Source organism: Ambystoma mexicanum, chromosome 3p (genome assembly GCF_040938575.1).
Source record: "Ambystoma mexicanum isolate Mex_15411 chromosome 3p, UKY_AmexF1_1, whole genome shotgun sequence".
Lineage (NCBI taxonomy): Eukaryota > Metazoa > Chordata > Amphibia > Caudata > Ambystomatidae > Ambystoma > Ambystoma mexicanum.
Window position 1 is genome coordinate 738,669,437 of NC_090925.1, and position 18,314 is coordinate 738,687,750.

The 18,314-nt window shown below is 51.3% G+C and overlaps 1 protein-coding gene across 2 annotated transcripts in view; it reads left to right on the forward strand.

The window, feature by feature from the left end:
- SRCAP (Snf2 related CREBBP activator protein) overlaps positions 1–18,314 on the forward strand; it is a 2,075,623-nt gene that overhangs the window by 1,393,840 nt on the left and 663,469 nt on the right. The window lies entirely within an intron of this gene.

An 18,314-nucleotide genomic window follows, 5' to 3' on the forward strand; every position in this document is an offset into this window, starting at 1 on the left:
CAGACGTATTGCCTATGATTTTTATCCCCTTTTCCTTGGTTTTTATTCAATGTGCTAAATGGGTTTTGACTACGGTTATAATTCTTCCCGCGGGTACGCTTCTCCAGCATGGGGTCTGGCATGGATTCACATGCTTATGAATATTCCCCGTCGTCAGGCTGGGAATCCTCGGTAAAGAAAAATAAGTATCAGTTTCGTTTCTGATCTGTCTTTCATAGTAGTAACCAATCACTGATCTCTGCGTCATACTGACCACAGCCAATGACTGCCCTCTACCTAAGCCCCGCCTCTGGCAGCCATCTTCAGATTTTTACCGCACGTTCAAGTGTTGGGATTCTCGTGCTATTGCTCTCGAGCGTTAGTGCTAATTTTTCAAGTTTTTTCTCAAAACTTTGATTTTTTTCGGTCAAAAAGAGCCTCAAGCTCCACCGATTCTTCATCCGATCAACGGGGACCCGTGTCGGATTCATCTACGCCCCTCAAGGGTGAAGATTTCGTCGAGCTGCGCTTTTGGAGGACTCCAGAAGTTTCTCAGGCCCATCTCGGACATGGCCCAGGAGAAGGGAAGCTCGACGCCCGGAAAGCTGTTCAGGGTCTGCCCTGGATGCCAGCTTCAGAATGTCTTTAAGGAGGACGAACACTCCTTTTGTCTTTACTGCCTACATGAGGACAAGACGCACGTGGAGAAGGACTGTGTGTTTTGCGGCAATATGTTGGAGCGGACCATGAAGGACCGCCATCAACGTCTCGCCAACTGGCTGGAAGGGAAGAGCCCGTCAGGCGAGAAGAAGAGGAAGAAATCCGAGAGCGGTCTTCTAAGACCTTTGAGGACGCCCCGGCGACGGGGGTCCAACACAAGGCCAAGCACCGCTAGTCCACTGGCACCGGGAGCGCCGAACGGTCGGGCTCTACGGGCGCCAGGCAGGGCGCATCCTCCCCGGCACCATCAACCACAAGCCAACGCTCTGGTTCGGGTAAGAGGAAGGCCGAGCACCCGGCGAAGCTCCTGGAGAGGCCCCGGTCGAGCTCGAAGGCCCCATCGGAGGGAGAGCGAGGCAGTGTCCCCCCCCTCCCCCAAGGAGAAGGCGGTGAAAGCCTTAATCCATCCGGCCAAGGCCTCTATCGAGACAGTCGCGGCGGCCCTGGCTCAGCCTGTGGAGGCTACTCCAGTGGTGGCGACCTCGGGGCTCAGTCTCCCTGCCACCGCGGAGGGAGTCCTCTTTTATGCCCATCGGCAGGACCCCCGTGAAACCTCCGACGGAGAAGAAAAAGGGGGGGGCAGGAGGTCGTCGTGGATTCGGCCTCAACCTCTGAGGAAGAGCTGATCGAGGTCTTAAGCCACGGCGTTGGCGTGGAAGTAGACCAGCCCGTCGGGAGGGATCCCGACGTAGGAGACGACGATATCGTCGAGGGTGCCGACGGGGCCCCTGACCGCCCGTCGACTCCCCTCAACCAGCGCCGCAAGACAACTCAGCGGCCATTTTATTGGCTATACAGTCCTTATGCTCGGAGATAAGGACGAGACTGCCGTTACCACCAGCGGAGGAACTGCTCCCGACGGGGGACCCGGAGCCAGGCCCTTTTGGGAGCCCTCCCCCTAAGAGAAGAAGGATTCACCCTCCACCTCCTTTTCAGCCATCGCGTCCTGTTCAGCCCTCCTCCCTGTCCACGACTCGTGGGGATGATACGGGGGACTGACACGGCCGCGACGGGTACGGACGACGAGGTTTACGACGAGGATCTGCCGTCGTCACCTCCCACCCGGGCTTCCCCGCCCGACGAGATTGGATCGTTTCACTCCATGATCGCCAGGGCATCCGAGCTCTTCCAGCTCTGCCCGGAGAAGAAGAAGAAGGAAGGTTTCCTTTATCAACGGCGTGAGGCCAAGAGGAAGACGGTCCTCTCCGTGCCTCTACTGGACAATATTTCGGATGAGGGCCTCGCCCTCCTCAAGAACCCATCCACGACGCCGGCTAGAAGGGATCGGTACGAGAAGAAGTGCCGGGTCCCGGACGCGGCCCCCTTGTGCCTCCGGGCACAGCCGACCGCGGACTCCGTTGTCTCTGCGGCGGCCAGGAAGAAAGCGGGGGGGGTGCGGCCTCCATGTCGACTTCCCCGCCGGACAGCGAGGGAAAGAAATTGGATACGATGGGACGCAGGGTCATCTCGTCTGCAGCGACGACGATTAAGGCGTCCAACGCCTTGGCTATCGTAGCCCGCTACGACAGGGAGCTGTGGTACAAACTGGCCCCCCTGCTGGACTTCCTACTGGACGACAAGAGGGCGGATGCCCTAGAGATCTTGCAGGAAGGTTATGTGGCATCGGACCACACCATTACGATTGCGACGGACATCGCCGACACTGGATTTCGCCAGTTGGGCAACGGCGTGTGCCTTAGGCGGCGTGGATGGCTCAAGGCTACTGACTTCCGTCAAGACGTGCAGACCAGAGTCTTGGACATGCCGTTCGATGGAAACAACCTGTTTGGGAAAACAGTGGACGATTCCCTTCAAGCCATCAAAGCAGACACAGAGACGGCCCGGGCTCTTGGGGTTCTCCAGCAACGGCGGCCGCCCTTTCGGAGCAGCGGAGGCAAGGGTGCCTCCAAAGGTTCCGGCGGCGGATTTTCCACCTACCGTCAAGCGGCCCGTTCGTCGTCGCAGGAAGCTTACAGGGGACGAGGCAAGTCAGGCGGACCCCGCCGTCGTCGCCAAGGAGGTCAAGGCGGCAAAGCCTCGTCGAAGCAGGACTGAACCGGCCGTGGGGTCGGGCCCCCACCGAAGCACCCCGGTGAGAGGCCGGCTGGCGAGCTTCGTCAGCGTGTGGGAGTCCATCTCCACCGACCGTTGGGTGCTGGACGCCCTAGCCCAGGGTCACGCGCTCGAGTTTCAAAGAAGGTGCCCGCGTGTCCCCCCTGTGGCCAGGAAAGAACTTCACGTCCCTCAACTTCTCTTGGTGGTAAAGGCGATGCTCAGGAAGGGCGCCATCGAGCTCGTCCCAAAGAGGCTTCGGGGCTCCGGAGTTTACTCAAGATACTTCCTTGTGAAGAAGAAGACGGGAGGATGGCGTCCCATCCTGGACCTACGACGACTGAACAAATTCATCAAGGCACAGAAGTTCCGGATGGTCACCCTCCAACACGTCCTGGGTCAGCCGGAGGAGGGCGATTTCCTGTCGTCGTTGGATTTGGAGGATGCCTACTTCCATATTCCCATCCTAAAGGGACACCGAAAGTTTCTCAGGTTCGTGGTCGCGTCACTATCAGTTCAGAGCCCTTCCCTTAGGACTAAGGTCGGCACCCAGGGTGTTCACCAAGTGCCTCGCACTGGTGGTGGCGCAGCTGCGCCGAGAGGGGATCCACGTCTACCCCTACCTGGACGACTGGCTCATCCGAGCGAAGACGAAGGAGCTTGCCGTGGAGCACACGGCAAGGACCGTCCAACTTCTCACGGACCTGGGATTCTCCATAAACTACGCCAAGTCCCACCTGGTGCCCGCGCAAAACGCACTGTTTCTGGGAGCGAAGCTCGACACAGTGTCGCTCCTGGCCTATCCGTCGGAGGAAAGGACAAGGGCCATTCTGGGCAAGGTGCAGCGGATGCTGGCTGCGGACGCGGCCAGAGTGAGGTCCATCAAGTCCCTCCTCGGAATGATGTCTTCTTGCATTTACCTCATCCCCCTGTGCAGGTTCCGGATGCGCCCGTTGCAGGAGTTCCTGGACGCGCGCTGGATCCAGACTACGGGCAGCTTCGAGGAGAGGATCACACTCGACGAGAGTTTCCGACGAGCGATCCGGTGGTGGGGCACCCGCGCGCATCTGACGGCGGGCATGGACTTCCAGACCCCCGGCCACCAGGGGACAGTGACCACGGATGCTTCCCTGGAAGGGTGGGGAGCGCACACCGAAAATCTGCACGCGAGAGGCCTTTGGCTCCCGACGGAGAAGTCCCTCCATATCAACGTCCTGGAGCTCCGTGCAGTGTTTTGGGCCCTCGGGTCCTTCCTTCCGTCCCTCAAGGGCAAGGTGGTGAGGATCTTCACCGACAACACCACCACCATGTTCTACATCAGGAAACAGGGCGGAACCAGGTCCCCAGCCCTGTCCAGGGAGGCGCAGGATCTGTGGCATTGGGCCGTCGCCCAAGGGATGTTTCTGGTGCCGTTTCATCTGGCAGGGATAAAAAACACCATCGCCTACTCACTCAGCAGGGAGCTGCGCTCGTGCCACGAGTGGGAACTACGGCAGGATCTAGTGGACCGCCTCTTCCGACGGTGGGGCACACCCCAGATCGAACTGTTCACGACGGCGATGAACTCCAAGTGCCGGAGGTTCGCCAGCAGGTTTCCCCAGCCGAGGAGCATGGGCGATGCTTTCTCGTTCACCTGGAAGGACCGTTCCTATATTCGTTCCCTCCATTGCCGCTGCTGATCCGGCTCATCAACCAGCTCAAGAGGTCACGGTGCAGGATGATCCTCGTCGCACCTGCGTGGCCGAGGCAGATATGGTTCCCGGACCTTCTGGACTTGTCAGCGTCCCCGTCAATCAAGCTGCCAGTGGACGCGGATCTTCTCTCCAGGGAAGGAGGCGCCATCCTCCATCACGACCCGAAGTCGCTGAACTTGCAGGCCTGGCTCCTGCAGCGTTAGAGTTTGGAGGTTACGACATACCGGCCGACTGCAGAGAGGTTCTTGCAAAGGCCAGGGCGTCCTCAACTCTTAAATGCTACGGACACACATGGAAGAGGTTCTCTGTCTGGTGCCACGCACAGATGATTAACCCTCTACGGATTACGGCTCCTCAAGTACTGCCGTACCTGCTGACGCTGGCCAAGGCTGGATTGGCGCACGCTTCCATCAAGATTCATCTTGCTGCGATCTCCCGATACACCAGAACCACGGGACGGACGTCTTTGTGGTCTCATCTTCTGGTGAAAGAATTCATGAAGGGACTGTTCAGATCGTTCCCACCGGCGTGTGAGCTCAAAGTGGTGCTGACCAAGCTCATGGGACCTCCGTTCGAGCCTCTGCACTCGGCTCCGTTGGAGTTCTTGTCGTGGAAAACTGTTTCTTGTGGCCATCACCTCCGCACGACGGGTGGGAGAGATCCAGGCCCTTTCCTGCAAGCCCCCGTAATTGACTTTTCACGACACGAGGGTAGTGCTCAGGACGCACCCCTCCTTCATGCCCAAGGTGCCGTCGGACTTCCACCTCAACGAAACCTTGGTGTTGCCTGTTTTCTTCCCGTCCCCTTCGTCGCCGGCTGAAAGGACTTTGCACTCGCTGGATGTGGCTAGAGCGCTGAAGTTCTATGTGGACCGCACGAAGAGTTTTCGCAAGACGTCACAACTTTTTGTGAACTTTGGACCTGTCAATCAGGGGAAGGCTCTCTTGAAGGCTTCCATTTCCAGATGGCTCTCCGGCTGTATCATGTACTGTCATCGGTTGGCAAACCGACCGCTGCCTGGCCGTCTGAGCGCCCATTCCACCAGAGCGATCGCAGCTACCACAGCGTTCCTATCTGGTGTGCCCTTGCTCGACATCTGCAGGGCTGCTACGTGGAGGTCGACGCACACCTTCACGAAATTCTACTGCGTCGATCGGGATTCCAGGGAGGAGTCCAGGGTCGGCCAAGCAGTGCTGCGCAACCTGTTCGCCTAAGGCGGGCCTGGTGAGGAGGTAAGAATTGCTTAATGTTGAGTTTTGAATGTAATGCTTAATGTTGAGCCTTTGCCACCTCCCGTGGTTGTGCATGTGTGTACTGCTATGTATTCTTTTATCCATGAGCATGTGAATCCATGCCAGACCCCATGCTGGAGAAGGAACAAGTTACTTACCTGTAACTGTTGTTCTCCAGCATGGGTCTGGCATGGATTCACATGCGAACCCTCCCGCCTACCCCTCTGCGGCTCTTCACTTGGTCATACTGCCACTTCACGTGCTACCAAATCTGAAGATGGCTGCCAGAGGCGGGGCTTAGGGAGATGGCAGTCATTGGCTGGGGTCAGTATGACGCAGAGATCAGTGATTGGTTACTACTACGAAAGACAGATCAGAAACGAAACTGATACTGATTTTTCTTTACCGAGGATTCCCAGCCTGACGACGGGGAATATTCTTGAGCATGTGAATCCATGCCAGACCCATGCTGGAGAACAACAGTTACAGGTAAGTAACTTGTTCCATATTTCTGATGTGTGTTAATCTGCTTAGAATCACATGCTGTGCATAGGTCCGACATCCAGTGGTCACTGCTGAGTATTGCATTTTGTTTTTCGTAGTCGAAAAGGGGACGTCGACAAGGCGTGTCTGTAACACTATTCCTATAGTGACATGCGTTGTACCCACAATCCCTCACGCTTCAGTCCCTCAGATTGTTTTTTTCCGCCCAGCTACTGGTCGCCTTTATGCAGAGCTCCTCGAGAGACATTGCCAAACAGTTTCTTCGACCTTTGGTCGTTTCTTATTAATATCAATAACGTAGATCCCTCCCTCGACGCAGAGCTGTTTCTCCGCCGAGCAAAATCTTCGAAGGAAGGCCGAGCGGAAGGGATCCTTCGGCGCTGCCGAACACGTGGCCTGGCCTTGCCGGCCATACACAGTAGGGAGAGTGGGGTTGTGTGGTCTTTCTTTCTTTCTCTTTAAGAATGCCTTTCTCTTTCCCCTCCCTCCCTTTCGAGGTCGTAGTCACACTTCTTGCCCTCAGCTATGGAGAGGACGCCATTTAGGTTTTGCCTGCTTTGCAAGGGTAAATATACCTGGAAGGATAAGCACAAACGGTGCAACCGTTGCTTACCCCTCGATCACCAGTGGGATGGCTGTGCGGCCTGTAAATTACTAAAGCCCAAAACTCTAAAAGACTGCAGCGTCAAAAGGTGGGCGGCCTACGCCATGTCTAGGCCTGACTCCTCGCCCGCTGCCGCCGCTGCCAAATGTGACGAGGACAGTGACTACACGGCCCCCGTAACGGAGGTTGTAGACCTCTCAAAGAAGCGTTCACGCTCTGTCGTCCGGCCCCGACAAGCCCGGCTCACGCCCAGCGTATGGGGATGAACACCCCGGCGACAAGGACGCACATGGAAAAACACCAAAGCACATACCCCCCGGCACGCATTCGTCGAAGACGAAGGCAGCCATAGCGCCAACGTGGACGCCGGGTCCACCGGCGTCTTCTGCCGACCGTAAGGGTCGTCAGCCCTCCCCTCCGCGACAGGCGACTGGGCATTCTTAAGATAATGGCGCTAACACCAAAACCTTCGGCGACGCGCATCGTAAGAGCGCTCACGTTGCCAGCAAGGACTCGACGAGCAAGGACTCAACGTTACAGAGCGCTCACGTTGCCAGCAAGGACTAGACGAGCAAGGACTCGACGTTACATAGCGCGACGGCGACCAATCCCTCGGAAGAGAGAATGATCGGCGAAAGCCTTGCGCGCATATCATCTAAGGACGGCCAGAGACGTACGGCGAGTGAGACGCCGAAAACCGCGCACAAGGCCAAAGATACGCTGAAAGCGCCGGGAAACAGATCAGGCCAGTTCCCGCCGCCAACGAAAGGCCATAGCCAGCGAGACGGCTTCTCAGAAGGCAAAGGCACACTTTCTTCAACGTTATGGGACAGAACCAGACAACTACAGGAGGAAGAAACTCCTTTTTCATTACCAGTCCGTCCTGGCCGACCTCAGTGGACCTTTGAAAGGTTCCAGACCTGTATGGATAAACTATACAGGTTCATGTCCATCCCAGAAGACAGGGCACCCAAGAGACCAAGGGAGGCACCCCTGGAGAGTCCAAGGGCTAAATACCAGACGTTTTATAACCCCATACAGGAGGACATATACTCTTACGACCTCACTGAGGAAGACGCCCTCTTCCAGGAGGAAGATGAGTTCACCTATGTTGAAGACCAACAAGAAGAAGGTTTTCACGAGGACACTAACTTAGGTGAGGAGGGATTCCAGGAGGACACAGGCGAGGGCGACCCAAATCCCTGGCAGTCACCAGCTAGGTCTACAGACACAGGCAGTAGCAGTATAGTCATCAGGTCTACTGAAACTACACCAGTCAGGAACCCTTCGCCTGTTGATGATCAACCCACCTTCAATGCACTGCTGAAGAAGGCAGCAGCACATTTTGAACCTGAAACTGGGGAGGTCACCCCAGACACCGATTTTGTGGAGAGGATTATCAAAGAAAAACCCCCCACTAGCCAAACTATCCCCATCCTCGCCTCAGTTAAGAGACGTATTACCCCTTCTCTGTCCACTCCTGCACTGATGAGAGGGGTCAAGCCGAGGATTGAGAAACTGTTCTCTCTCTCTCAATCAGACCCATTATATATTAAGGGTCACTAAATCCCGGACTCCCTTGTTGTGACCAACACCAGGAAAAGGGCCGGAGTCCCACTATCTACCAGCGAGGCACCCCCAGATAAAGAGGGGGAAGAAGCTTTATGCCCTAGCCAAGAGAATCACCACCTCTGCAGCATTCCCTACCAGAATTGCCAATAATAACACACTATTGGCAAGCTATGCTGATGCTCAATGGGAAAAGCTTAAACAGGACATTGAAGAAGCTCCCGAACCCCTAAGAACTCGTTTGCTGACTACAGTTAACGAGGGCTCTCTGGTCAACCAAAGCATCGTCAAGAATACCCTCGATGCAGCAGAGATGGATGGCCGAACTTTGGTACAAGGGATTTTGCTGAAGCCTCACGTCTGGCTTCACAATTCCGGGTTTAAGGCAGAAACACAAGCGTCCCTTATTAATAAGCCCATTGAGGAGTCCTACCTCTTTGGGAAAGCAGTTGATTACGCGCTGGAGAACGCAAAGAAAGAATTTGACACAATAAAGACCTTAGACCAAATTTCAAAACCCCCTAACAGGCGGGGATTTGGTAATAAGCGCTTTTTTCGTGGCCAACGCCAGCAACAAAACCAACAACAGTATTCTGCCAGAAACTACCAAGGAAATAGTGGCCAGTACAATCGGAGGGGTCAACGACGTGGCAAAGGGAGAGGCCGGGGTTGCACCCCCAGAGGCTCCCAAGCCACCAACGCCACTAAGTGACGCGAAGATTTGCGTCCCCTCCCATGCAACGCCGGTCGGGGGCCGGTTAACATCCTTTCTTCCAGCATGGGAGGGAATATTAGACCGCTGGGTGCTTTCCACCGTAGCCCACGGCTACTGTATAGAGTTCAACAGTTCCCCAATATACAGACCCCCGAGGCGACGCCGCATGACACCAGAACACCTCGCTATCCTTCTCCAAGAAGTGGACCAACTGCTGGAAAAAGAAGCCATAGAGGTTGTGCCTCTATCTCAGGTAACGGAAAGTATTTATTCGGTGTACTTCCTTGTACCCAAAAGATCTAACCATGCGCCCTGTATTAGATCTGCGCCCAGCGAACAAGTTTGTCAAACCCCAAAAGTTTCGTATGGTGACCTTACAGGAGTTGATCCCGTTGCAATCACAGGGAGATTACATGGCGACACTGGACATGAAAGATGCATACTTTCATATTTTAATGTTGCCAGCGCACAGAAAATACCTCAGGTTCATGATAGAGGGCAAACACTACCAGTTCAGAGTGCTACCCTTCGGCATAGCATCTGCTCCAAGGGTATTCACGAAGGTACTGGCATTGGCCCACCTACGCAGGTTATCCATCCCAGTATACCCTTACCTCGACGACTGGCTCATAACAGGGGACTCTTACGAGACATGCTTCTCAAACACCCAAAAGACTGTAGACCTTTTGTTCCAGCTGGGCTTCTCCATCAACGAGAAGAAGTCCAGCTTAGACCCCACCCAAGTCAAACAATTCCTAGGGGCTCTAATTCGAACAAAGGACGGCCTCGTCTTCCCCTCCAACGAAAGGATCCAAAACATGCTGTTTCAGATCCCCCAATATGTGGCAGGTCGAGAGGTGACGGTGCGCAAAGCGATGCGCTTGCTAGGAATGATGGCGTTGTGTATTTATTTGGTACCTCACGCGCGCCTGCGCATGCGCCCAATGCAAGAGTGGCTCAACAGCAAGTGGTGTCAGGCCAGCGGACAATGGGACGATCTAGTGGTGGTCTTGCAGGCCTTGGTTCTCTCGCTACAGTGGTGGACAAAGGAAAACCTGATGATAGGGAAACCTTTTGCCACACCCGCGGTGGAGGCCACTCTAACCACGGACGCATCCCTCACAGGATGGGGGGGCTCACCTATCCCATCAGACTGCTCACGGAGTGCGGACTCCGAGCGTAGCATCCAAGCACATAAACCTACTGGAGCTACTGGCGGTGTTCAAAGCACTAAAAGCCTTCCAAGAACACCTACAAGGGGAGACAGTGATGGTCCTTACAGACAGCACCACAGCCATGTACTACATCAACAAGCAGGGGGCAACCACTCTCCAGCACTGTCCAAGCTGTCCCAGAATATATGGAAGTGGGCTCTCAGACACTACATGTTCCTACTGTCCCAACACGTACCAGGGGAACTCAATCTGCTAGCAGACAAACTCAGCAGAGACTTCCCCCTGCCCGAAGAGTACGAATGGCGATTGCACGAAGACATCGTCTTAGACGTCTTCTCGCAATGGGGATTCCCCGAAATAGACCTGTTCGCAACTCTGGAGAACTCACAATGCCAAAGTTACGCCTCCAGGTACCCCCAGAACCAGTCCAAGGGGAACGGTCTGTCGATTCAATGGTCAGGGAAATGAGTTTACGCTTCCCCCCCCCGGACTCCCCTTCTCAACAAAGTTGTGCACAAGATGCACCAGGAACAAGTTACCATGATACTAGTGGGCCCGATGTGGCAGCCATGGTTCGCTCACTTGATGGAGATGTCCCTATCTCCCCCAGTGAAACTTCCCTGCCCACACAACATGCTGTCACAAGACAAGGGCAGGACACTGCATCCATGCCCTCAGAACATGGATTTAGCAGCCTGGCTCCTGAGATCATAGAGTTTGGACATCTACAACTCCCGCAGAGATGTATGGACATCCTCAGGGAAGCCAGAAAACCTAATACTCGCCACTGCTATTCTAGCAAGTGGAGAAGATTTGTCATCTGGTGTAGAGGAAAGAGCATCAACCCGGTTGACTGCTCTCCCACACATATTGTTCTGTACCTGGCCCATTTATTGGATTCAGGTCTAGTGTTCAATTCCATTAAAGTCCACCTGGCGGCACTTTCTGCATACACCACTTCCCAACTTAGTGTCGTGGTGGAAGATCCCAGTTATCAAGGCCTTCATGGAGGGGGTAAAGAGAATACACCCTCCGACAGCTGACCCATGGAATTAAATGTGGTACTTACCAGACTCATGGGCTCGCCATTTGAACCCATGCACAAGGCAACTCTTAAGGACCTCACTCTTAAGATGCTTTTCTAATAGCTATCACCTCCATTAGGAGAGTAAGTGAACTACAGGCTCTTTCTGTTCTAGACCCCTTTGTAACAGTTCACAAAGATAAGGTGGTTCTACGCACACACCCAAGGTTTGCACCGAAATTCATCTCGAAATTCCATGTAAACCAGTCAATAGAACTACCAACGTTCTTTCAAAACCCTTCCAACTTGGGAGAAAAAAGTCTGCATACACTGGATGTACGCAGAGCTGTCATGTTCTACATGGAAAGAACCAGGCCACTGAGAAAGACTAATCAGTTCTTTGTCTCGGTGGCAGCAGGAAGAGAAGGAGATGCAGTCTCAAAGTCCACTATATCTAGATGGATTGTTCAATGCATCACTCTCTGTTACACTCTTGCTAAGAGAGAACTACCCTTCAAGCCAAGAGCACATTCTACTCGAGGCACTGGGGCATCCATAGCATTCATTGCAAATGTTCCCCTTGAGTCCATCTGCAAAGCGGCTACCTGGAGTTCTGTGCACACCTTTACAAAACACTACTGTCTAGATGCACACTCTAGATCTGACTCCCAGGTGGGACCGGCAGTATTAAGACATCTTTTCTCTTCTGTTCCTTCTCATAACCCACCGCCAACTCCGGGTACTGCTCGCTAGTCTATGCACAGCATGTGATTCTAAGCAGATTAACAAACATCAGAAGACAATGCATTACTTACTGTAAGAGCATTTCTGATGGTTGTATCTGCTTATATTCACATGCGCCCACCCTTCCTCCCCGCTCGGATGGAAGGAACATAGACATCTTTCTACATCTCTTTCTTTTCTGTACTCACTCACGTATAGAAGGCTCCCTCAGGGCAGAGAAAATACAAACAGAGGGACCTCGACGCGTGAGGGATTGTGAGTACAACGCACGTCACTATAGGGATAGTGTTACAGACACGCCTTGTCGACGTCCCCTTTTCGACTACGAAAAACAAAATGCAATACTCCGCAGTGGCCACTGGATGTCGGACCTATGCACAGCATGTGAATCTAAGCAGATACAACCATCAGAAATGCTCTTACTGTAAGTAATACTTTGTCATTCTTGTACTTAGGAACCTTGAGTCAGTGTTTGCCTGAATCATAGTAATTGCTGTCCTTTGTGTAACTATTTGTACTGCTCACTTACTCTTGAGATAAGTCTGGCTTCTCTGCTATTGCTAAACTATAACTGTGAAGTACAGGCTTGTACCAAATGTGAAATTGTACTGTCACTTGTAGTCTTAATTGTGTGTATTGTTCCCAAAGGGTACTGCATATAATTCTGCCTAACAGGCTGTCCTTTGAGGAAAGCCATACTGCTGTGTGATTGACAGCTAGACTGGAAGGAATGGGAGAAACCTATATAAAAGGCAAGGCTTTTTGTCTTGTAAGGCAGAGTCGACCACTGCACAAAGGAATCTGAAGAAGAACTTGGAAGAGACGCCTGCTGCAACTACTGGAACGTTGGTTTGCCCAGTGAGGCCCTGCTGCTGTGCTGAAGCTCTGAATTCGCCTCGACTAGAGAAGCCCCACAAGGACGACTTTTCCTTTTGAGTTTGTGGGACCAATCAACTCCAAAGTAAGCCCATCTGGACATCCTCTCGGAGCTGGCTGTATTTCCACAGCTGCTGGAATCGAAGTGCCAGGGAGAGGAACACCAGATTGAGTCAGTTGCTTTTAAGTCAGACCCGAGCGCTAGGAAGATCCTCCGGACTTCCCTGATGCAGGACTGACCAAGCCTGGGCAACCTTAACAGAGTGCTGGACCCCAGAAGCAAGGAAAGTCTGATGTGGTATCCGAGAACCGCAGTGTTGCTATTGGCTGTCGGATGCAAGGAGCTGAAACAAAGAAGGACTGCTGAATTGAAGTTTGCCCATTGCTACCGCTGACCTTCCCATTGCAGAGCAGGAGACGCCATATGTCCTCCCTCTTGTCCCCACGACTGAGGCTTAGGAACAACAGGATCTGCAGAGCTGTACAGGAGCAGAAGCCAGCTGGAATGATTTCGTCTGACTAGAGATACTTTAAAGTCTGAGGACTTACCTCTTGTTGTGTAGCCTTACTTGCTCTCGGTTGAGACCTGTCTTGGTTACCTTGTGGTCCTTAAAGTGTTCTATTTTCTACAAACTTTTCTAAAAACATTGTGCAAGACTGTTTACCTACCTACAAAGAAGATCTTCATCTCCCCTAGACATTGTGCAATTAACATTGACTGTCCTGGCTCCCTGAGAGACTCCTCCTTACCTCTGACTTTGTGCTTTGGCCTTTCCCCCAGGAAAGGGTTAATTTACTCGTCATTGGAAGGTTTTAAAAGTACTTACCTGTTTGTAAATTATTTGTTAACTTTTGTTTTATTTCCCTATCTTTTACACCAAACGCAGTTGATCTAAATGTACCAGAGATAAAACAATGTCCACAGTGTCCTAGCTATTTAAGTCACCTGTGGGTGTAGGGAGTGTCTGTGTGCCATCCCCAATGGCTATCATTCGAGTTAGAGAAACTAAGAGTGTGTTTTGAAGTGTATTATAAGTGCTACATGTTTTGCTCCCTTCTGAACAAAGCTCATATAACTGACTGTGAAATGTATAATTGTTTGATCAAGAAACCTTGAGTATCTGTTCATTTGGATAACTGTACTGTGACAGTGTATCACTACATTACTGCTCACATTGAACCCTCTTGAGATAAGCCTGCTGTTCAGCCACACTAGCAACCTGCGTAGTTCAGACTTATACCAAAGGTTGTCTCCCTATTGCCAGGTGGTCAGGGTTATTGTAGTGCACCCAACGGGTACTGCATACAATCTTGCCTAACAAGATGCTTTCCATTCCTACGCAACAATGAGCCATTTGGCCCATGAGCATAAACGTTGAGGTTGCCTCTCCTTAATTCTGCTTCAATTCCCTAATCGTTACTACCGAGGGCTGCTATTGAGGTTAAGATGGAATAGTTTACCAACTAAGGATATTCTCCTTAGAAGGAAACACATTTTGTCTGATGAAATTGGCTGCATGTTCTGTTAACTAAAACCTGAATTGATCATACATCTGATCCTGGTGTGCGAATTACTCAGGGATTCAAGGAATACTTGTTTGGAGGAGTTAAGGCTTTATCAATAGGGATGTAGTGTTGATACAGTGTGGAAACGCGGTCTTAACCTTCAGAATGTGCATGAGGGTCTTGCCCTATCAGGATCCATCAAGGGCATTAATATTGTGTAGATTGGAGGTGGAGAGCCCTTATGATTAGGTATGGTTTACCTGGGAATTGGATCGGGTGTTATTTACTTCTATGCCTTAGAGTAGCCCTTAGCCCTTGGGTTATCTCCTCAAATTGGCTAACTATCTGAACCTATGTATATCATGATCTTCAATATTTGTGGTTGCTGTAAATTGCTAATATGAAATGAAGGGATACTGATTTTGTTGGTTAGCATATATACTGTATGTTTTTTGATGTCTGGTTCTCCATTTTATTCTATTACTTGAATTTAAATGATATGAAATAGCCTGATGTAATGTGATATGGTTATTTAAATTAATTTGTTTATATGTATGGTATCTGTTTTTTACTTGTTCTGAATGTTCTGCTCATAGTATGAGGCATTTGTGTTTTTTTTCTTTTTATTTCCTTGCTATGCTGGTTTCTCTATTTCTTTGTTACTATTATCATGAATTTGTAAAGCTTTATTTGCAATAAAAAAAATGACAATAAGTAAGACAAAGTCGAGAGAAACATGGTTTCCCAATACTGATGGGTGGAGGTACTGATCAGTTCCCCCCTTAAAAAAATTAGCAAAAGTCCAGAGGAGTGAAGCTGAAGGCTTCACTTCCCTGTAAAAAGTAAGGGCAAGTTCAAAAACAAAAGCAACGAGTTTGCCATAGTTGTATAGAACTTTGACATGAAAGCTTCCAATGGAGAATCTTTCCAAACACACAGATAATGCACATGCACAGGGAAACTCAAAGCCCCAGCCCAGCCAGGAGGGCTACCAAAGGCCAGGATATATTTTAGGCAACAGCCCCTAGCCCAGAAGGCATCTTATATTCCAAGGAGGGAAACAATGGCAGCATGGATGCAATGTATGCCCTATGCAGGAATGTAATACAAACATTTAAATATCACTAATCAGGGGATGTCCTCAAAGAGCTTGTGCTTGGTGGCAAAATCAAATGACCCTAGTGGACCCTAGAAAAATGCCACAGTACAGCTATGTGCGTTGCAGTGTCACCTGTAGGAGTTCCAGTGTTAAGAACATAGCCCAATAGTTAAAGCCAGGTAAGTATCACTTTATTCCCACCGGTACCCAGAGGAATCCAATCAACCCTAGAGGACACTGGTGGAGAACAAGAAGAATTGATCAAGTCGAGTGTTCAAAACTCATCCCAGTGAGCAGAAAAGTTCAGCAGGATTCAGCCCTTAATGTTATCCAATTGGTAAATGCCATAGAAGGGGACCTGCAGAACCCAATGACCACAGACACAGGCACCCCTGAGAGTGAGTATCGGGAATAACCCAGGATCCTGTGGTAATTACTCAGCATTTGGTTCCAGAAAGTTGGTTCCCCCCCAGAAGGTGAAACAACCTGGTAAGCAACAGCTTCTTTTTAAAGGGCAAAATGACGGATCTGGTCCCCCAGGGATTGACACCCCGAGCCAGTGCCCCAGGAGAACAATCGTGCTTCAAAGAAGTGGGATGCTCCATCCAGAAGTGATCCATTACTGGTATGGCTCCAGTAGGACTGAGGAATCTACACACAGCCGACCCTGTGCTGCTCAGCAGGCAAACATGGTCAGCACACCAGCAAGAACAGCCCCTGCAGCAGGACAACAGTGGTGATGACCAGAGACTGCCCATGAAAGGGGATGTGCAAGTTGTTTGTGTCCTAACACCCTTCCAGGTGACGGCAGCTTCCAATATGAAGGCATAACACACTGGCTTGACACAGCGCTAAAATGCAGTAAAAAGGCTCGGAAAATTGCCCCAGGATGGAAGGTGTGAGACAGGCATGGTATCAAGAGAGCCACACTCAAGTGGGTTGGTTTGAAAATCTTTATTCACTAAGGTTCCTGGGTTGGTGTAGTGCCTAACTGGCCCCAACTCTAAAGGTATTCCCTCAACTGATGTTTCTAATGGCCATCATTGTCTAAGAGTCCAAAATATGTTTGTCTGTCTAAACTTATGCTTGCCCTCACTCTATAAAAATGTATGATGGGAAGGCTTCTCGGAAATAAGAAAAATAGTGGTTCAACAAACATGGGAACCAGGATTGGTTTTGGTTGATTCTTACCAGGTGCTGCTGGGTCAAAGTCACACAAATGAGTTCAATTCATAGATTCATTCGTAAGTCCTTCTCATAAACCATCTTTTCATGGGGTAGAATCTGAGTCTTTCAGGAAATAAAATGCCAGGCTCTTTGCTTTTCCCAGGTGCTACCACTCTGACCCTCTTGCTCCTCTCTTTGTTCTTGCGTTCTTCTGTTATTTTTGATCACTTTGGATGCTTTCTGCACCCCTTTTCTTCTACTTTGCTCTTTGTGCACTCTTGCACCTTCTGCTTTCCTTTCTGTGCACTCTTGCACACTCTGCTGTTCTGTTCACACTTGCACCTTCTTTATCGTACCCTGGGCACTTTTCTTTAGCTTTCTTGTGCTGCTTTTCACTTTCTCTCGCTTTCTGCTTTGATAAGGCATTTTACTCTCCTTTCCCTCCAATCAGCATTTCTCATTAGCTTTTCTTTTACTTTCTATCTCTCTGCTGTCCTTTCAGCCTTTACTTTAACTTTCTCTTCTGATTCTGTGACTTTCTCCCGCTCCGCTCTCATTTAAACGCACGCTCCCAAGTTTCTCTTGCATTCTTAATGAAACTCACCGGGCAGCGTCGTGTTGAGTCGGTTCCTCCGGGCAATGCAGGGTTGAGGCCAGGGTCTCACCACCTGCCCCTCAGGCACCTTTGGAGTCAGCACTCCCCTCAAGGGAACAAGCACTTCACTGGACCTAGCCTACGAAATGCAAGCTGCACTTCTCCGGCTCCCTATAGGCACGGCTCCCTTGCCACGCTGCTGCCCACACACACCGGGCCAGTGTCTGTGTGCCGTTTCCCTCCTGCATGTAGCTCCTGCTTCTCTCCACCAGTCCGGACTGCGTCCCCATCTCGTTTGTCTCTGACAGACCACACCTTTTATAGTTGAACACAGTCAAGTGGAGTCGGGTCTGAATGGTTACCTACCAATGCCTGACTCTTAGTTGGACAGTAGTTTTCTCTAAAGGATGTCTCCCTTACTTTCCCCATGTTACTCCTATGGGTAATCTTCATTGATTTTAGTGGCCTCCTCATAGTGTCAGTACTTCTGGAAAATGGGGAGGGGGAGATGAGTGTAAGCACCCCACAAAAGTACATTGTTTTCAGGATTGGGGACATACCATGTCTCGCCCTTTGGTATCCTCCTCCCAATCCCCTTGACTCTCCACTCGGGTGATCCTCCCTCGCTTGTCCACCCCCAGAGTCAGGATCCAAAAGCGATGGCCCTTCCCTGGCCACCTGAATGGAAGATCCGGAGGGAGGGAGGGAGGGGAAGGGGAGGGAAGGAGAGAGAGAAAGAGAGGGAAGGAGGGAGGGAGGGAGGGAGTGGTGGTGGGAGAATACCTTCAAGTGTCTAACAAATGTCAGGCCCCAGCAGATGAGCAAGACCAAAAGCAGTACAAGGAAATCTCAGGAAGGGCACCCAGCCGTCAAAGATCCAAACCAGGGCTTTGCCTGGGCCACTACACCCAGCCAGTATGGCCAGAAGAGGGCCTAAAAATGCAGCCACATGGGTACACGCCTGAAAAACCTTTGAACGGGTAAACACACCTGCATACATTATAAAAATCAAGCAGCACTGAACCGCGGAACAGGATATACCCTTTATATCGCTTCACT